A 23,055-nucleotide genomic window follows, 5' to 3' on the forward strand; every position below is an offset into this window, starting at 1 on the left:
AGTGTAATAACAACTTTATATGAGACTGTTTTATCCGATCTGCCTCCGTTTGGACTTACTGATATCATTTAGCAATACATTGATTGACTCTAACATGTTTGAAAAGGCTATCACCAGATTAAAGTTACTATTCGTTCGTTAGTTCTTTCGTTTCAGCCGAAAGACGTCCACTGCTGAACAAAGGCCTTCCCCAAGGTTTTCTTTATAGACCGGTCCTGCGCAGCGCGCATCCTGGCACCTCCCGCGACCTTCAACAGATCGTTGGTCCACCTAGTGGCAGGCCTGTCCACACTACGTCTTCCGGCTCGTGGTTGCCACTCGACCGCGGCCATCAGCTTTACGAGCTATGTGCCCCGCCCACTGTCACTTGATTTTAGCGATTCTGCGGGCTATGTCAGTCACTTTGGTTCTCCTGCGGATCTCCTCATTTCTGATTCGATCACGCAGTGAAACTCCGAGCATAGCACGCTCCATCGCCCTTTGGGTAAACTTGAGCCTTCTTATGAGGCCCATAGTAAGCGAAAGACTTAATTCATTGCAGGAATTTTATTTTCCTATGCTTTTCCCTTTATCAGTGAACGTTATCAGAGTACACTGTGCGAAGCTAATACTATCCGATGTCGACCGCCTCACTTAACGTCATAAAAATGTACGTGCACTATTCGCCGGTAAAATATCAGAAAAATACCATGTAGAGAACCAACGCCGTTTCCACAGAAACTGTTTTCTTCATCGTACGTGCCGTACTGGTTTATTTCTGATGTTAATCCGATTTTATTTGTGTTTTACGACCTCATAGTTGCCATTTTAACGATACCAAAACCTGGCTTCTGAAATAACTTTATTATGCCATTGACTTATTTTAAACGAACGCGGATAATTCCTGAGCGTTCGCGTTTTATTGCGCAGTTACTGAGACAATTGCATCGTTGCACAAAGTTTAATAATTGGTTATGTTACGGTTAAAATTAGATCAGTTTTTTTAGCATTCATTACCAAGTTCTGTATGTTTTATCAATTAGATTTTTTCAAGTTACTTAAAATTCTGTATGCTGTTTGAAAAGATCAAATCCTACTTATTGCTCTCTACATACTATGAGTAGTATCCAAAAATCTTAAAGAAACTACGTACCTAATACACTAAAAAAAAAGTGAATTGTTTAGTTGAAAAGACAAAATATATGCTACCTTTACTTACTGATCTGTTGAAGTCGGGGTCTTTAATATTACTAAGTAGGTATAAAATTATTACACATTACTATGTTAATGTAACAAATAGTAGGTATTCAAAATCTGTACTAGTTTGGCATACCTTACATTACAACCTTAGCTTTCTCACTCACTGGGAAGTGAACTGCTTATTTGCACCTATCACGTTAACAATGAAGTTGAGTTACAGAGTCAGTATTGGGTTACACTTGACCATTGTTGTGTGACAAAGCCAGGGAAACTTATGTCTTGGACAGGATTGGAGGTAACTTGACCAAACAAAACATTCGTATAACTTAGTTTCAAGTGCTGTTACAACTAAGTACCTACCAGGTCCTCATAACTAATAACTTATTATATCTAATCATGACGTCACTAGACATTGACATATTTATTTAATGAGCTGTCAAAACATGACTCAATATTTTTGTCAAGTCATGTTTTGTTTTTTCAAAAAGTACCCAAGGGCTTGAAGTTACTTGTTAATGGTGTCAACTAGACTGCCGATTGAAACAGCCTATTTCATTGATAAGACTGTATATTTCTTTGTGAAACAAGATAGTAGTATTTTTTATAACATACTTGTACCTCGGAATATCTTAAACGAAACTAAACCCGTATTATCTGGGGAGAAATATATTTTCTCCCTGTATTTCGCTGACAGCTGACACCTGCGCCGTCCAGACATGTCCCGGCACTTAAGTCCCGACAAATACAAACATGTCCCGGGAGTGCACCTGCGAAATCACTATGTAGGGGTATTGACTGCGAAAACCAAATCTATTAGCTTAGAGTAAAGATAAGAGATGAAGCTAAACATTGTGGCATCTTATCTAGTAAGATAACATAATCACTATGATACTGTAAGTTATATCGATTATGTCAACGTGATATCGTGAACTCTGTTAGTTTATAAATTAACGCGTGAGATTGTAAACTAATTTAGAGAAACATGATTGAAAAGTGGGTTGAATCCTAATGAGTCGAAACTCTTGTGATTTTAGACGAAAGTTATTTGTCGTACTGTTAAAAATCAAATTTAAATTTTTGACAATTTTATCGAAGCCGATTGAGCTTGAAGCAATGTCCAATATAGGTACAAGTATTGTTTGTCAAGGTACATTATTGCAACATATTTTTGCAAAACTGAATTTAATAGAGAGCAGGCACAGAAAAAAATTTCTATTCATAGAAAAAAAAAGATTGATCCGTTAAAAAGGACGTTTAGTTTCGTAAGTACCTGAAGGTGTATTTTGAACCACTAGAATGAGATCGCATACGCAATTACACAAAGCTTATTGAAATTCGTAGAAATTCGCTAGTGAATTTGAATTCTAACGCTTTCAAAATATGTCTCCCGCGCCTAAAACGTGATGACGTGTTGATCCGGGGGATTGGACACCATTCGGTGACTATGGCTGAATAAACCCATGACCTAAATAAAATGGCCGGGCTTTTTACGAGTCTGTTTGTCTTTCTGTAAAAAAGGAAGTAGGAATAGAATGTTAGTGCCTTGATAATTTCGAGCGAGAGATCGGAATGAATTTGATAATATCAAAAAAATATCAGGATTACTGTATTAGGATAATATTATTTTCGTAGACCATCATTCATTCATTTCCAAAATTCCAAGCTGTCAAATTCATGAGTAAAAACTAGTAATGGTGTATTTCAATAAGTAGGTTACTTAAGTAAAGTTTTTTAGCTCTCTATTGATACACTGATTACTTTCATCATAATCATCACCAGGTGATTAGGTGCCCACTGTAGAAGGAACGGGCCTCTTTAATTTTAAATGGAGGATTTTCAGCCTATACTCACCGAGCTAGCCACCTGTGTGAAATGATGGGGAACCTATTGTTTTAAAAATCTGAATTTTAGGTCTTAGGAATCTTAGGTCTCGATTTTCATTACTTCATCGTGGCTCTACCATAAAAGCGCGCTTTCAAAGAAATCCAACGCTTGACTAAGAACTTCCTATTTGGAACTATAGAGTCATTTGCAATTTCGGAATTCCCCAAGACGACGGCAAATCAACCTTGCTCTGTGGTATCTTATACAATTGCAATAACTGCTATTTTGCAACCAAAATGTATACTCCGATGTGCTCGACTTTAGGTACGTATTATTTGAATTGCGAGTGATTATCTCCAGAACTCCAATAATAACAATATAGGGGTATAGTCACCAATAAGTTCGGGGTATCTCTCCTTACAGACGTTGTAATGAGAGCTAACTTGAAGTTTATAGGTACTGAAAGTTCTAGAATTCTAGAACTTGGTGCTACAATTCGGTTGGTCTTGAGAGATATAGCTAAAGGATATGACATGAAATTTTAGGAATTCCTACATGGAATTTCCATTCGGAGCTTAATATTATTCACAGATAAGTCTCGTGAATGGCATATTAAATAGCACTCAACTATTCATTTGACGTGATCTTACAATACAGTGTGCTGCCCCTTATGGGGCATCATTTGAACCCGATCCAGTTTGAACTGTTATCAGTTGTTCATGTTCATGGCTTGCTAGCTCACATACTGGACTTAAACTCCCGCTGTGATATCGGGTTCAAATCCTGCTGGGAGCAAAACTGTTATTTATGATGAGTAGGTACGAGCAATTCAATCATACTTACTCGTTACATTTTATGTGTATTCAACAAATAACCCTCATTGCTGCACTCAGTCAAAATTCACTGCGTATTGCATTAAAATATGCCCATTATTTTTCAAAAGGATAAAAGTTCTTCAATAGACCATTTCAGCCCAAGTCATTATCATTTTAAATATCGGGAGTTCTACAAAACCCAACTGAAAATCATAGTGCATTTCTGCGGAAGAAAGAGCATCATTAAAAGCTGCCGGCGCACAATAATGACGATCATCAGATGTATATTGAAGCCATAGTGTCTACCTCTATAGCTTTATACTGACGGGGTTGAAACTTGAGGGATTTGTATTAATGAAATTTTTACTTTAAATTTCGACATTGAAGTTTGATAACTTTCACAAATAAGTATATAATAAGTAAAACATTCACAAAATAAGTATTAAAATTCTATATTCTTGGATACAAACAATTTATTAAAAACATTTAGAGCCATTCAAGCCCTGGGATTGATGAACTAAAACATGATCTAGATTTGTTGACAGAATGAGCTAGATTTGTCACTTGAAAGTGGTACTGTTTCAGAAGGAATTAGAAACCCTGACCTTTCGCTTGCACCCGGCAAGCTAAAGGTCAGGGTTAGACTATTCCTACTGACATCTCAACTAGGTTAGTAGGTACCTAATTTGATAAGCCTGTTTCAATTTTCAAGTATTTTGTTACCCATTTTCTATTTTTTTATTGCTATAGATTTGAAATCAATGCTCGAATAACGTCATTTCGATCAACCTTCGCAAAGCCAAAAAAAGTTATGATTCTTCCTTAAAAAGCTTAAAATTATTTTGTCAAAGAAGTCAAGGAGAAATGTTTAGAGTATACATTGTTTATAGGTGTATTAAAATTTATCCGTAATTTACACTTAAAATTATTTACAACTCTGAAATACAACGTTTGCAGCTACGTTACAATTTTACGTAAATTAACCAGGTCTGATGCATCCAAGCAAAATATACACGAATGGAAATTCAGCTCGTGTCATGCCTGCAGGCCAGAAATCCTCAACATTTGGGTCGCACTCCAATTTACTGAAGTAGGTACAAATTGAAGCAAATCTTATCATTGGTTTCGATTTGTACACGGGGTTGAACGTATCTTGAAAAAAGTCGCACGATTACACTAACTAGATTGATGGAGAAGTACATACTCGTACTTATTTTACTCATACGAATTTGATGAGGAGAGTGTGTACGGTAGACATCATGCTGCAATGTCGCATATCCTTAAGACCTTCAACTTAGTGTATGACTGTATGTAGACCTCCCGTTTGATGGACAGATGATCTGGTAAGCGCGGGAAGCATCTGGAACTGGATGCATGTAGCGTAGGATCTGTCGTAGAAATTCTCAGGAGAGGATTTTGACCAGAGTGGACGTCTTTTGGATCAAACGAACGAACTGTTTGTATCTTGATCTTATCAATTACTGTATTTAAGACGTTTATTGGTTGAAATGAAGGAACTTTTGGTATTCTTCTTCTTCTTGTCGTGTCGACAAAAAACCTATACAGTGTGAACCCAAAACTCCGCTACAAGAGTGGCGTTGTCAGTAGCATGCATCAAATCTTCCTGCGTGCAGTTGTTTGGGAACTCAGGGCACGACATCATGTGCTTCATCAACTGGGGAACAAAACTACACTTGCACTCCAAGAAACCCCACCTGAACAGATTGTTATGTAATGTTTTGATAACACACATTTTGAGAACCAATGACAAACTGGAGAATACCAGAACTAATTTCGATCAGTAGAGCGTGAAGCACATAAGTCTTGGTTAGTGTCACCGCTTTTGCCGAACTTGGTTATGTTTATATACCCACCCCGACAGTCAGTTGCATTATCCTCATGCATGTAATTGAAACGCATTCTCGAGGAGGAAGTGTGTTTAATTCAAGAAATGCCACTTTGGAGACTATGTCGCTTGCTGTGTTAGTAGAGACGACAGAATACATGTAAACACTGGCATCTTATGGCGTTGCAATAGCAGCTATTTTGCAACAAAAATACAAAGTTTGATGTGCGGGCGACTGTACAAATAATTTATGGGCTGGGAGTGTAGGCGGTAGATTCTGTTTGGTATGAAACCTATCAGAGTAACTTCTGTTAAAGTTTCTGACGTGTGACGAAATCTTCTTAGACAATTAATTTAGGTATAGAATTACTTTCTTCATTGATAAAGTTGATCATTGTTATCGTACTAGCGAGGTAAAGGTTTAATTAATTAATTATTTTATATGGAAATAACGAATGAACGTAAATAACTAGTAACTTCGAATCCTATTTTGTTGATGCATTTCAATAAAAGAAAAAAGTATGCTATTAGCAATATCGAACCAAAAAAAGTAGAATCTTTCCATTTCCTGCGCATAATGCACGGTTATTTTATTTTGAAAACCACGTATTTCCTCGGAAGTCAGTCTGTTCCTGTGGGTTCGATGCGTGTATCAGGCTTCCGGTCGTTTTCATTCTGTCAGTGACGTCACATGCTATCTAAAACGCGTTCCGTTCAAAAATCGAACACGTCCGTTCTAACGGCACATTGATTCAATTTTGGTATTGATACTTGTTTGTGAATTTTAGCGCTTCGTTTTGGTCAACGCAATTTCATCGGTGTTTTTATTTCATTAGAGTTCAAATAAAACGGGCAACCACGAATCAGCCCGCTTTGAAAGTTTTGTTTTCTTTATGCGTGACGTAAAGGATCAATATTGTAGTTTTTTCTGTCATCACGTTTTATGTTTGTGGATGGGAACGTTTCTATCGGGATTAGGGGTCTGACATTTATGTTTGAACAATTTATAGATTACATAGATACGTTTTGGAAGATCTAATTAACAAAGACTCGCATGCGAAATATTTTACATGGTTTACTATTTTTTTATAGAGCAATCGATAAATAATATATTATGTTTGAGTTTAGATAAATGGGCAGTCGTAATTTTTGTCTGTTTTATGATTCCTTGAAAATCGATTAGGTTTTGGATCTAAGTAATTACAATAATACCGTAAATCAATATGAGGTGCATATTTAATTTTCAGGTGATTTTATTATGTATTTGAATTTAGGTAATAATTTATGGGCTTGTTCCATAAGTTTATGAATATTGCAAAGCAGGCATCAAGCGTTTTAATGATAATTTCGAAACTGCTACTGAAAATTTTTAACGTCCGTTCTGACAAAAGAATCTTAAATCTATTCTTACGTCTTACAAGTTAAGTAAAAGCACATAAGCTTCCACAAAACCGCAGCCTACAAACCAATACACACTCGAGCGAGTTCCCTCCCTTAGCCTTAAGCAGTGCTATTAAGATAGCAGGGGTCCATCCACGGCGATACCAAATAACGTTCTAAGTGATTGTAGGAGCGTGCGGGGTAAGGTTCGGCCAAACCAACGCGTGCAGCCGGAGTACGATGGCGATGGCGATCAGACTTAAACGTATTCCACTTTGAGCACCCGTTCAAAGAGCACCTGGCCTATTCCACTTACAACACCTATCCATTATTTTGGGTAGGTGGTCTAATGCTGGTTTTCTATATTCAATCCTAATCCAAATTCGTCCGTCAACTGTCAAATATCAATATGTTTTTGGTCAAAATATCTGCGGTTTTTGATGTTTTTACATTATCAATTCAAAATTGTGGATATTTAATCTAAAACTGAATTTATTTTGACAGTTGAAATCCGGATTTGGACAAGGATTAAAATAAATATGGGTAACGGGCGTAAGTAGAATTAAATTTATTATTACGACGTATTCACTTAGAGCACCTAAAACACATCACTCTAGTGCTGGCTGCTAACGTGATGTAATGGCTGATAGACAGGTCATGTTCCATTGACTTGGCCAGGTGCTATTCGTGCAGATCACCTTGGGTGGGTACTCAAAGTGGAATTCGTCAATAAAAATAAAACTCAATAAAACTCATTTATTTCTGTAAATAGGTTTAAAAAAAGCACTTTTACTTAAACTTAAACGCTTAACGCTAACACTTAAACGCATTAATCGCCATCGCCATCGCGGTCGCGATTTCCACGCGTTGGTTTGGCTGAACCTTTACGGACTTCGGCTAACTCCCGTTTAGTATTCGGGACAGATATACCGCTTAAACTATTTGCCAAACGACGATCATGAGGCTAGTTCTGAGTAACGTTTATCGGTGACGTAATTTGTGTTGTGATCCTGGGTCTAACTACGGATAAAGATTTCTGTATTATTCTCAAAGATTTATATGAAACAAATTTAAATCACTTACACACAGTTATAAATGCGAAAGTAACTGTCTGTTTTCACGCCTAAACCACTGAACCGATTTTGATGAAACTTTTTATGAAGAATGTGTTTTATTGCCTATTGCTTGTATTTTAATTAATATCAAGTCATAGATGACAATGATGCGTAAACAGCGTATTTAAAAAAATATTCCAGGAATTAAACACGTGAAAAGAGAACCAGAAACTAATGTAGGTACGAGTACCAACCTACCACAAAAATATTTTGAAAATAATATGTCGCAAAGTGCAAACTCTTTTAGAAAACTTTGCTGTACAATATAAATTACATATTGATCCTTTTTAATAGAAAGCTGCTTTATGATATTAAAAACCACTTTACGACTTAGTCCATGGAAAATAATATGACTAAAAGAAAAATGTAAAGACAACAAACCTCTAAAAGTAACGTGAAATACTGCTCTATAATAAGAAAAGCTCACCTAATTTACTCTGGCATTAAGGGTGACTTTCCCCAAAAAAATAAAGGTGAAACGTTGAAATATGTCGTAATTTATCGAGTGGGCCCAAATCCGTCGACTTTTCCCGTTCCTTATTCATTGCAGTAAATAAAATTATACAACATGTCATTTCATTACAACATTTGCGAAAAATGGGTGGATAATATTTCCATTTGTGAGTGGGGTAATAGCAGAATTGGGACCCTTGATTCTTTTAAAATTACAGTTGGGATTTTATGTCTGTGGAATGGTGATTGTGTTTTCTTTGATGTTTCAGGGCTAATTTCAGGGTTTATGAAGAGGAAAGGGGGGAAAGGGTTAATTGAATAAGTATGGAAGATTTTAGTATGAATTAAAATTGACTACTTTTCTTCCGGCGCCTGATAGCGTAAAATAATTTATGGGATATCGTAATGTACACGGCCACACTGTTAACTATCCATTTCCGTTTTTGCTCTCGCTCTCATCAAATGGTGATTATTTGCGATAGAACGAAACGACATGACCGGCAATGGGTAGTTAACACTGTTGCCGATAGTACGTTTAAAAGGTATTTAGCATAAAAACCGTTTTTTCAAAAGGAAAAATTACTCATTACTTTGTTCCGTAATAACTAATTTAATTAGCTAAACATACTCTATTGATGTCAATTAAAGTGATAACAATTACTATTTGACAATTTAATTAAGTAAGAGTTTCTTCAATGGCAATATTACTATCGATAATATAAAATTAATATTAAAGACAGAATGATAAAAGTTGTATAGGAAAAGTTATTTAAAATAAAGTTAATCCAAAAAGTATTTAGATCAAAGCGACTCCCCTAAACCTCTAAACGTGCCCAAAACAAACTGTACCAGAAAGTTCGTAAATATCGTCGAAAAAGTATAAAATTAATTTCGAATTCAGCCTGCGACCGTTCTCAGTATCGAGGGCGAATAAAAAACGAGAGAGGCTTCATATCACATATTTGTTCTATCGGAAAACAGCCTACAGCCCGTGAACTGATTTTCTTAGTTAGGGTCTATTCACAATGTCTAGAATATACGTCGAGTCCGAAACAAATTATGGTAAATTCTACCAATAACAGTTCCTTTTGGCTTCGCCGTAGTCGGGCAAAAAGTTTGCCTAAGAACTGGACAATAACTTTTTTCTCTGGTCATAAATTATTTCAATCCTTTCGCAATTGCGGGATAGTAGTTTTGGCACCGCGGTGAAACAAAAGTTAATCCAAGACCGTGAAAAGGGAAGATCTTAAAGGACGGACCACACTTATCAACCCGGAAAGGGGTCGTAAACCGTATCAACTCGAGGCAGTCAGTATCCTTTGTATGAATCTCCATACAGCAACGCACAATCATCCGCACCGTAACGTAAACGCCTCGCTTCGCGATTGAAAGCGTGCGAAAGGCGATGATAGCTAGCAAAAGGCGATAGTCTTGATCCCTTTCCGAGTTGATAAGTCTGCTATAACCTTTGTTCTGATGTTCACAGTGGACTTGCTAAAGCCCCGAGAGGCATCATCATTTGATTTTGACTGCAAAACTTTCCCTTATTTACAAAAGTCAAAATTAAATGAAGGATTTAGTCTGCACTCCTCACGCTGGCCACTTAAGTTGGGAAGGCGTGAGTTCACATAATATGTGTATTCACATACTAATATATTATTAGTCCATTAGACGCTCACGACATCTACATGTTGTGATAATGTAATTGTGTAAAGGTCACATCACACCTATCAACCCGTAAAGGGATCAACATCGTATCGCTTTTCGCCGCGCTGTCAACCGCAAGACGGAGCTTTTACGTTATGGTGCCGATAAGTGAGCGTTGCAGTATGGAGTTTCATAGAAATAATACTGACCGCCTCGAGTTAACTCGATCCGTTTCTATGGTGATAAGTGTGCTTCGTCATTAAAGCTAACATGTAGAGTCGTAAAATAATTGCATTTCCAATCTCTATATTTCACAAGTTAATATAAAAACTCAACTCGACTCTGAATCTTAATTTCTGTTCCTTTAGGTAGTTTACTGTGTAAGGGTACTTCTCATTTACACTCAAATTTGATGGTCACACAATAATAGTTCATAAACGGTATAAGTTAGAACAATACCTTTGAAATCAGATGATAAAATATCTATTTAGATACATACAAAATAAATTTTATCGTAATAGAAGCAAAAATAATACGAAAACATCACATGAAACGATAAAAAACGGGGTCATTTTTCGCGTTCTCATCGTGTCACACCTTCGGTTGCAATGAAACATTTGGTTACTGCATTTACAATTTTCATTCAATTTGTGTGTAGCATATACTAAAATCATCGTAATTAAATATACTTTCCACACAATAGTTTAAAAAATATCTTCTTATAATTATTTCGAATTGAGAAAGCAAAATACGTTGGTCACACGATTTTACGTACCTAAAATTTTGAGTAATAATACAAGATTGCCGTTAAACCGAACACCAGCAACCAATCACAGCGTTCTATTCCGTTAGCGTTAGTCGTGCTCCGGCCATTGGGGAGGTGAGATAGGTCGATCGTCGCTTCGCGAAAAAAATACGTAACTTTTTGTGATTATCCATAGACATACCGTCGCTTGCTTGAACAATATTTTCTACCTCTAAAATTTAAACTATTTATTTGAAACTTAGGCCATTGAAAACTTAACATGTTAGACTTATTTGTGTAGTATTCGACTTGAACCGTTAATTTCAAATTTAAGGATAATTCATAAAAAACTAAAATTTTCGTCACCTTCGTGGCATCACCTTCGTGGTGTTTTATACACGAAGGTGATTTTAGGCCACGAAAGTGATTTCTTGCTTTGGTTTATTTTAAAATATAGTGACTGGTGTTTATGTTTTTACAATATTTTAATAACTAATAAATTATACGTGGTAAGTAGAGTTCAGTACATCAATAAAAAAATAAGGGCCTTTGTTGTCTCTCTGTCTGTATGACTGTATGTATGTCTGTGTATGTGACTGTGTATCTGTTTGTAAGATACATTTAATCTGAAGTTTGAGTTAAAAGTTGTACAACAAAAATACGAGGCCCTCTGGCCTCAATAAAAAAATATTTTTGTTGAGGGACTGATAATCAGTTAGAGTTCTTTTTTATTGAGGTACTGATAATCCTTTTTTTGCTTCTTTAGCATTTCAGAATGCCACCCAGTATCACCCTTAAAACCAATTGCGGTGAATTGCGTAGAATCTTGTAACTTAGTAGGTGACGTTATCGGTAAAATTTTATCTTGTATTTAAGTAGGTACCTATTTATATTATGTTATTGCTATTTATCTATGAAAATAAGACAAAATATATGTTTTTATAAACACTTATTAAGAGTCATTTACAGTAGTAAAGTGTGAAAAAATTATTGTTGTGAAGCACAGAATCACTTTCGTGGCATCAAAAAATTCAAAACGTTAAAGCTTCTAAACGAGACTCACTATTTGACTGATTTACTGAGAATACAATCTTCACATCAAGCGCTACAATTTTTGTTTACAAAAAGTTGAAATAAGTTAGAAATAAAATTTGCCACGAAGGTGACGATGAGAACCGTGGCGATGAGAAATACCCGTAAACAATAAATAATGCATCGCCCTCAGCTAAGTAACGACTCGCAGACAGCGTCGGTCTGCGTGTACGAAGTCAATTATTTAGATTAAGATAATTTGCTGAATTGGAGATTTACAGTACACGAATTCCAGTTTTATTTGCTGTACGTAGAGTTGATTAGACAATGTCTTGTTTCGAATTCGCTCGAACGTGTAACAATTATTTTGTCTTTTAAATAAGTAATTGTTTTGTCTCGCTCAAGGCAAAAAGAAAAGAAACTCAGAATTCATATTTTGGATTTGTAATTATAACTATGCTATGTAGAGCTATTACTAAAGACTTCTGTATGGAGTTTTACCCGCGTGGGTTTCGGATTTTACGATTTTCCTAATATTTTTCTTATTGTTTCTTCTCCTCGGCTTTTAAAGAATATTTGAAATAATAATAAATATTTGTCTTTATCAAGCCATTTTCAAATTTTGTCAAACGTCTATGACACAAATAGTATTTTTATTTAAATTTATTTTCTCAACACCATAGCCCCATTATGCATGACCCTTTACTCCTTCTGAATAACTTTTCAAACCAAACCAATATTGACTTAGCTGATTTTTCCGAATATTTTCAATTCTGTTTATATCTTTGTCTATAACAACATGTTTATTTTGTATCTCACAAGCAAGATATACATTTCAACCGGTTTCGATTAATAAATATAAATAGATACAAATCGAGCAAATCAAAGTAAGTAGCTTTCCATTTAATCATTTTAGATAAATAGTCATAAGAATATTTCCGAAAGTATATTATTGCAGTCTACATTTCTTGAACTAATCAGCGTGTAATATCTAGATCATAACTACAAACAAACCAACATGTTATATGATTAGGTACTTGTTATTTCGTATTAAACTTGAAAAAATAAAATTCCCCACACAAGCTTTCATACTAGTGTTATTGTTAGAAAAAATAGTACCTCAGTTCAAGATCTTAACTCTCTTGATTTAAATTGATTACGATAACTACATGTTTAAATACTAAGGCTGAGTTGCACCACCTAACTTTGACCGTAACTATAACAATAACCGGTGGTTTTTGTATGGAGTTTGACAGATTTGACGTTGTCTAGTGCCCATAGTACAAGCTTTGCTTAGTTTGGGACTAGAAGCGTAGTGTAAAATGTCCAAGCTTATTATTTATTTATTTATTTTTGACATTTGTCAATGTTAAATTAAGATGATGCAACCCAGCCTAATACGTTAAAATATTTTTTTTTTGGGTATATTACCTAGTTAACTAGCCAAAGTTACGTTATACTTCCCAAAATGTATTTCGTACCGTGTACATTAATTACAGCGTGATTGCAATTTCGTTATTTGTATAAATCTCATCGTGTTTGCCTCGGAATGGATTTCGATAAGTAAATACAGTTTTAAATCGTTCCCCATTAACATGGTAAAAATAAAACGGTCTGTCAATATGTAAAGCTGCTTAGTGTTCAAGTTCTGTTGTTTTACTTATTTACGCTAAGAATGTCTCGTCTCTTTTGTTTTATTTGTGCCATTTTCGTTGCTATTTCAAACTCGCTACGTATTTTTGCCTAGTTACCAGTCGTGTATCCAATGAAGAAACTAAGATAGAGAGCACTGAAGTACGTGTCTGTCAAAGTCAGTGTTCTAATGATTTATACAATCATACTTACTTAAGTAAGTACTTGCAATTTGGCATAGAGATCCATCTTAGTGGTCCGAATATGGACGTGTAATAAGTAGTTGAAATACGACTTATTCACTGAGCATGTTCCTAGTTACAAATAAGTAGGTTACTACTTTGATGAACCGATGACGGCTTACTACAGCCTACAGCGTAAGATGCACAAGGACATGATGGTGGATTACAAGTCTACGAACCGTAGCTCAATTTTTAAAGCAGTCACCTGGCATGAGTTTTTTTGAAAATAAAACGTGATCATTTTTATACTCTTTGCTGAATGAGCTGTCTGTTTTTGTCTTACTGTGCCATTATTGACAGAGTCGCGTCGCACAATTTGCTAATTGTTGGACGGATGACTTAATTAAGGCCGTTAAACACGATCATTTCGCTGCTTGATGAAGCCGAACAGCCTTCCATATTGTCACAATCACGGTTATAGAATTTAAAAATGCCTTGATTTTTAAATTAAACATTTTTTAAATAAGTACACACAATTTTTTTTAATATTTTCTTATTGGAACTGGTTTCCAAAATGCTGGATACAGCATAATTATCACTACAGCACTTTATTACAAAATTAAATAATATTTACTGAAAACGCCTTAAATTGTAATTGTTTTTCAAAACAAGGACCATAAAGATGGGCGAAAAATATTGTATTTTATAGGTGTAAGAAACATTTATAAATACTCAAAATAATTTTGTTGTTAATTAACTAAAAAGGACAGAATAACCTTTGGAAAAACCCGTATTATAAAATTGACAAAATATTTAATAAAATAGTAAGATATACCTACATAATCTTTTTAGAAAAGTGGGAACAATTTATATAAAATAGGTAAAAAAATTGTAAGAAAAAAATTTCTAGAAAATTCCTAAACTATTCGAAGCTGAAAAACCTTTTAGTTGTTCTAGCAGAACATTTTTCCGCTTCTGCTGTGCAATTTATTTCTCCTGTCTAACCGCATTTTTTCCTAGGCCGATGGTATTTTTAGGCATTTCTGTGTCTAAAATATAGGTAATCCTGTGATTTTTTACACGCGAAACTTAATTTTAGAGTCCGTGCCCAAAGTGTAACCCTATATCATATTAGTTACCAAAATGTAACTTTAAATATACCTCAATCTTATGACCAGAAGGTAGGTAAACAGTTGAAATTTCCCAGAATTTATTTTGCATGTCTTAAAAAATAATTATATCAAGAAACCCAAACTTGTAGATTTACTGATTTCGAGAATGTGTTTTGACCATCATCTTTCCTAAAGCGGCATTTTAAAGGAAATCAAATAGAACCCATTACAGAAACGTTTCGAATTTAATCTGTTTATCCCCTAGCTGGTTGGGCAAACAATCCTGCAATCACTACACCTGGCTTACAGCCAGACGAACTTCTCGGAGTCTTAGAGCCAAAGCACACGATTCTTTGCGGCGCACAGTTTTATTTTCCCTTAGAAGCGGACATCCATGTTTTATTAATTCAATCGTTAGATATTACTATTATATATAAAATTGATGAAGGAACTAGTAGTTGGATTTGCTTAGTTTCGAAGAAATATTAGATTTTGTGATTTTATAAAAAAAAAACAGTTTTAGAAGCATATTTTCTAAAAAAATTACATGAAGTCAAAATTTTGTAAATAAATTGACCTATCACTATAACGTCTACCTTTATGCAAAAATAAATGGTTATTGCTGCAGTAGTTTAGGAATTATTAATTAATTTATGATTTTCAGTAAACATTTTTTCCTCCGTTGTCCTAGAAAATTGGCAGCTATTTTTACTTTATATTGATGCATGATATAATTATCTATAATACCTTAAAATATTACTTGCCTATCCCATGGGACTTATATAGGTATAGAAATATCTGTGGCAGAGAAAAGTGTTACGGCCGCCGCGCTGCGAGATACGGCGAAATCTTTGCGGTGCGGCGCCGCAACTCATCGTGTGCTTCGGCTCTTAGCAAATAGGCGGTAATCAATGAAATTTCACAAACAGTCACACTTAAAATTTAAACCTTACCTTCTGTCTTATAGAGCTCAAATCGTAAAAACTTCGAGGCAAGTTCTTATTCATTTCGACGACAAAATTTATTTATGATGCAGTTATGACTGAAACTCAGCGTGGGTTTAATATTTATTAGCGATACAAGAGCACGAACGTGACATGTTACTGCAAAATATGTACTGCAGGCGATAAAGTAATCACATTTTTATGGTTTTAAAACATTTACAAGAGTCAAAATAATAAGGCTCTCTCGGAATTGACCATTTTAGCTCTTAATGTTATAATAACAATTTATTTAGTAGCTATAAAAATAACGTTAAGTACAAAACAAAATCTTAAAAAATATTACTGCACCAAAATAGTCTTATATTTCAGTATGAGGCCTTGACGCAGGGACGTATTAAGAGTGTGTTATTATTATTTATATCATTACTAGCTTTTGCCCGCGGCTTCACCCGCGTGAAATTTAGTTTGCCACAGATCGTCATGAATTATCGCCTATATGTTATTCTGAGTTATAAACAATAATACTGTAAGGTTTCATCAAAATCTGTTCAGTAGTTTTTGCGTGAAAGAGTAACAAACATCCAGACATCCAAACTTTTGCGTTTACGAGTATAATATTAGCAGGATATTAGTAGAATATTGTGCTCAAAAACAGCTGTTTTGAAATAATAGACGTTACCCTCAGCAATTTGTTTTTCTTACTAATTAGACTTAACAAAATTACACACAAAAACCTCTTCAAAAGACATCTGTTTTTTTTAAAACAAAAACTAAAATAAGCCAAAGAGGATCCAGTTCCCAGCTGCAACAGTTGTACATATTCCTTTTTGCAATTTGCGTTGGAACAAAAGCAATGTCTCAGTTTTTGGTTTGTTTTATTCGTTTTGGCGTTAAGGCGTGTCGGTTACGCCGTAATTACTTAAAACGGCGTATCCCTTACTAAGGATTTTAGTAATCCGTTTTAAATGCAGTCGTACGGTATTTTTCCTGTAAATTGGATTCGGTTGTGTTACGTTACCTAAATCAGTGTTCGGGGTATTGAAGTTTTCACTTGTCTGTTCTTCTGCAGGGTTAGTTAAGGCTTGGTATTTCTGCTAAAGTAGGTATTTCGCGCTGTCAAAATCTGCGCGCGCAATTCTTCGCCGAAAACAGCGCGCCAAAGAGCTCCCGCCACAATTTCCAGCTACACAGTATAGAAATACGCAGTTGGTTAGGTTAGGTTGACTTCCTTCCGTTCAAGCGTCACACTCACAGCACTTTCTAATACAAATTATATCCAAGTGATACAAATTAAAACAACTTTCAGAATTTTTGGGAATATATTTTAGAATCGAATAAATTAATATAAAATATAACTGCCAAAGTAAACACGGTTCAAAGAGGCGTGGCATCACCCGACCTTCCGGAAGTTCCGCGTCGGCCAAAATAATTTCAAGATTACGTCACCCGACCTATGGGAAGGTTATCGGGAGCTTGAGCGATTGGAAAAACATTTTATGATCAGTTACTCGTAGTAGCGATTATTTAGAGCTTGGATAATAAATTATAGTTGTTGCAATTCACGAAACTTTGCATGTGGTTAATTACATTAATCAGTACACGTATCAATTTTGTTCAGTCTTTTTGTTTATTAATAAATAAAAATATCATACTAAAATTGCATACATATTTGTTTGTATTGGTCTGGGTGTTTTCTTTCCATAATTTATGTATAACGTATGTACGGGGCTCTGTATCGAAAATCACTATGAGCATCACACGCGGTTATCTGCCGCAGGCACCCGCTCTGAGCACTCATGAGAGTTTATGCAGAGGTCGCTAGAGTTTGACTTTGAGCTTTGTTTATAGTCATTATGAAACAGCACTGTCTTGAATTCGAAAGGGTAATTTGACGGTGTTAGGGGAATTCTAGGAATAAATGCAGAGCCTCCTCATTAAGATTGAGACATTTCAATTTGAGATTTCACTTGACATTGATTGCAATCTGACATGGAGTTTTCAAACACTTGTAAAAATAAAAAGTAATTAAATCAAAAGCAGTAAGTATCTAGTATTGATATCAACTTCGAAGCAAATGACTCCCAAAATAACTTTCTACCCCTTTTACACGTTTGTCATGAATTATAATATTAAGGAATTGTTAAGCAAAATTTCAAGTAGATTGAACCAAAAAATCACTTTGTCCCATACAAACTTTGCTCCCCTTTTTCACCCCCTTCATTTCATGACCCCATTTCGGAAAATCGGATGCCTACGTCATACAAAGAACACACCTTCCAACTTTCAGGTCTCTACGATATCCGTCAGTCATTTAGGACAAAACATTTTTATTAGTAGTCCAATACTCTATCGTTCCAGGTATGTCATTGACAGGAGGGCGCTACTATCTTAATGGGTTATTTATTAGTCCCAACTTTATGCCACTTGACATTTCAGAATCGTTTGACTTTAGACACCTAAGCGATTTGATATTCGGAGTCTTTTAATGAAATCAAGTTCTAAAATAACTTGAGGTGTTGTACCCGATCAAGCTTTTCATTGCAGGACAGTTTAATAGTTTTATTATTAGTTTCTTCTTTAAGTCTTGATTTGTCAGAGTAGGTAAAGGCTCCATGAGTGCAAAATTTAGCTTTATAATAGTTTTTAATTTTTATCTTGAAATATTTGACGCCTTGTAATCTCTCGTTAATATAGATCCACACAAATAAAGAATGTTTGACTTCGACTTTAATAATTATGCTCTTACGTAATTATAAATAAACTAGCTTTCCGCCCGCCGCTCCGCCCGTGTAGAATTTTTCGGTTTTTATACAGGGTGTTAGGTAAATGGGTATATGAGCCGACACTAGCCCATGTTAACATGGGCATATAAATGGTATGGTGAAGTCAGAAATTTGATATCATTATTTTAATTATTTTAATTTTCATACAAAATAAATTTTATAAAATCCGATTTGTATGAAAATTTAAATAATTAAAATTAAGATATCAATTTTCTGACTTCACCATATCATTTATATGGCCATGTTACCATGGGCTAGTGTCGGCTCATATACCCATTTACCTAACACCCTGTATAACCTACTATTACACTCAGATATAATGTGGCTTTCTATTGGTGAAATATTTTTTAAAATCGGTTCAGTAGATCCCGAGATTACCCCTTACAATTTAACAAATATACAAACACACAAACTTTACCTCTTTATAAATTAGATAAAGATAGGTAATTTGAAACTCTATTTTGCTTTATTCTTTTTTTTATTTTGAATATTTCACAATCCAAACTAATTTACTGTAAGTAAATGCTATTTATAGTAAATATTAGTTTGGATTGTGAAATATCCTATCCTACTAATATTATGAAGGCGAAAGTTTGGATGTCTGGATGTCATGATGTCTGGATGTCTGGATGTTTGTTACTCTTTCACGCAAAAACTACTTAACGGATTTTGTTGAAACTTTACAGTATAATTGTTTATAACCCAGATTAACATATAAGCTAACTTATGATGATATGTGACAAATAAATAAGACGTGTCTAAAAAGCGCCATCTACCTATCGTCATTGGTTAAAATCTACAGCGCTGGACAACTACTGTATGACGTTCCTAAAATATTCATTCGGGGGAAGCCGTGAAACGCCATCTATGAACATGATATCTAACGGGAGTAAAACGAGGTCCACGCGAACGAAGTCGCGGGCGGCCGCTAGTTTATAATAGGTAGCTTTCCCTCCGCAACCTTATTGGTATTCCATGTATGTGTCTTTTAACTGATTTCTGTTAAACATTTCATGTAAAATTTGTTTAGTTATAACTCCATTTACATCTGCATCTGTAAACAAGGGTTCATGTTCTCCAGCTCAGATGCCGAGTAAACAGAATCGTCTTTCAGTGACGTGCAGCTGCCCCTATATTTTGACCCACTGACCTAATATTTTATTATTTATTGGTATCAGTGTGCTCTTCTAAAGAGTGTAAGACGATTGTATGTAGGTACTATTAAAATGTAATTTTAACTCATTGGTTTTGTCTCATATTTGAGGAATGTACTATGTATCATGAGTAGAGTCTTCGTTTAAAAGGATGCGAACCATTTGAATTTCAATAGGTAGACAAAATTGATAATTCTTAATTGTCAAAAATTTTAGCTTTCTCCAGTAACACTGATATTATTATACTGTGACTCATCAAAGTCATCATTGTCAAAAATATTGACAAATCGCGAACTGTCACGTCCAAAAAACTGACACGCGTCCGTCCTCCGTAAGCGCCACCGCGCGACTGATTGAGATTGTCCAAGCCGTCATGGACGATTTTTTCCACATTTTTTAACATAGTAACTAAATAAGACGCAATATAAAAATTTCATCCGTTAAAAGCCCTCAAGTTATTTCTGAACTTTAGTTTAGTATAAGATTTAGAATCTCAAATCGCTTATTTTAAAAATAAAACCATAAGTAGAAAACGAATAGAGGTAACTTTGGGAATTTATTCTATCGAGTCAACTTCATCAAATCGTGTTACCATCCGTTAATAGCCCTAGAAAATATCCTCAACTATGCCCAATAAAAATCTTAGCCTTTAATTTTACTGTTTAGTACCTCAAAAATGAAAAATGAAAACCTCATTTTCGCCATTTTCTCTGCTACCCGGCCTTAAGCTGAATGCACTGAATTATTGAGTCCACATTGGGATTAACTATTAAACTTTGTATCCAAATAATTTGGATGGATTTGCAGGAATAATACAGGATGATTGAATGAATTATCAATAGCGTGAGCTGCATTAGAGGAAATTAAGCAGTGCCGCGTTGCCCGACTTAAATAATTGGATTGCACGAGTATTATTGAAAATCAATGGCATGAAATTTGCAGGATTACTGATTTAACTAGTCATGTCACTGTGGACTAGAGTCATCAATGACAAAATAATAACATACGTTTTCTGTTAATTTCAGGCCCGTATCAGTTCGAGACATAGGCTGGCCATCTTACTTTAACTTTGACAAACATCAAAAATCTATCAAACTCCATATAATATCGTCGTAGTTACGGTCAATTTCTTGCTTAGAGTCTGTCTTGCGATTTGAAATTCAACGATTAATAGCATAGGCAGCTTTAGCTGGACTCAAGTATGAACTCAAATACTTTCAGGCTAAAAATTTTAATTAAGAAACCGTATTTTGTAATAATTGACCTTAGAATATAGACAATGGCACATCAACCTGTAATAAAAAGTGCAACTTTTGTAAATGAAATAGTTGCTATTTTTCCATAACAATGTGCTGTCGGCTCTACAATAGTAGAGGCTGTATTGTCTTAATTACGTGCTGAAAGTCCGTCGGTGTGAATCACGCCGTGTGGCCTGTCTCGTTAGCGGCTTCAAATTTGCCAAGAATTCTTTTCTCATTATCAAAATCAACAGCTAGCAAAAGTAGTATTAAGTTTTTTTTGGGTGCGGAGAAAAGTCAACATTTGGAAACAGTTTTGTGGAGGTTCTTGTTTGATTTACATGCAAATTTTCAGATTTCTTCAATTCATTGTTTAGGAATATGCAAATTTATATTATACTAAGAGTTTAAATTCCAAACCGCGGCCATTATTTAGTTAAACAAACGTAGACATAAATTAGCATACATAACCTTCAGATGTAGATTTTTAAATCCCCAAACTTCAAAGCTTATCTAACGACTACTTATTGTAAAAGTGCAATTTGTTTTTTTAGAAGTTTAATCGATGCCTTTAGACGCAAGAAATACTAAACGGATTTTGATGAAACCTTACTGTATAATACAGTTCATCATCACCATCATCATTTCAGCCATAGAACGTCCACTGCTGAACATAGGCCTCCCCCAATGCTTTCCGTGTTGATCGATTCGTAGCCTGCGTCCAGCGCTTCCCTGCTACCTTTATGATGTCGTCTGTCTGTATTATTTATCCTACATCAATATAACAAAATAAAAGACTTTAATTTATTAAAGCTGTAGGCAAAAGCAAGGTACCTACTATTTGGTAACAGAATTAGTGTTTCAAATTCGTTTCAAGTCCGTGAGGTCCAAATGGTCTTCCTAAAATAACTTTTGCCTGGAAGAAGAAGCAACAGAATTGTGATTGGCAATCAAGTCGCAATACTAAGTTCTAAGAAATCTTTTGACGAAGAACTAAATAGGTAGGAATCGGACCGCAGATTCTTTCAAAATATTTCGTTTAGGATATTGGAACTTTTCAATCTATCTATTGGTAGATGACAAGTAGGAAACGAGCCATCATAAAAACTGACAAGTTAAGTACCTAATAAAAGCAATAAAAATTAAATATTAAATTCTTTTTACACAAGAAAACATCAAAATGGGAGTTTCTCAAAGTCTCTAGTCTGAAAAATTAATATGCAAATATACTAAATCCAATTTGAGCCATAATCGGCAAAATTGAAAGACCAAAAATATTTTGTGTGTTACTTTTTTGAAACATTACGTTTGCGATTTTTATTCTTCGTATTTAGAGCCTTTAATCTGATACGTAAAAAATTAATTTCATCGTCTTAAATCTCACATTCATCTCAACAAAGGACAATGTTCGTTCTCCATACATTGTTCGCCTAAAGAACCAACAATTTTGACATATTACTACCCGAAAGCGAAATAATACGATTCTGTGTGTAAGAACAATGATTCCTGATGGACACTTGCCATAAAATTAATGATTAAGAATATTAAATCACAGCGATTTTATAATATGTCGTTTATGACAACATGGCGTCTAATGTATTGTGTGAATGTATGAACACCGATTCGCGAAAAATGTTTTGTATTGTCGTCACGCCGAGTCGCAGCCAAATAGTATAAAATAATAGAACAAGTTTTAGAAATACAACTCGGCATTCCACTTTTACAATATGCCCACATATTGCACGTAAATAAACAACATGAATCGTAGGTTGTTTCCACCCTTGTCATCTGACACATGAAATAAACTCCTATTGTATTATAGATATCGAAGCCGAATCGTATATAATAATAGAATGGGTTTTGGAGATCACTCGGGGTTCCACTTTTATAAAATACCTACATATTACATAAAAATACCACGAATCATGAGTTTTCTTTTCACCATTTACATCTGACACGAGATAACAAACTCCT

The sequence above is a fragment of the Ostrinia nubilalis genome, chromosome 9, assembly GCF_963855985.1.
Source record: "Ostrinia nubilalis chromosome 9, ilOstNubi1.1, whole genome shotgun sequence".
In the NCBI taxonomy this organism is placed as follows: Eukaryota; Metazoa; Arthropoda; class Insecta; order Lepidoptera; family Crambidae; genus Ostrinia; species Ostrinia nubilalis.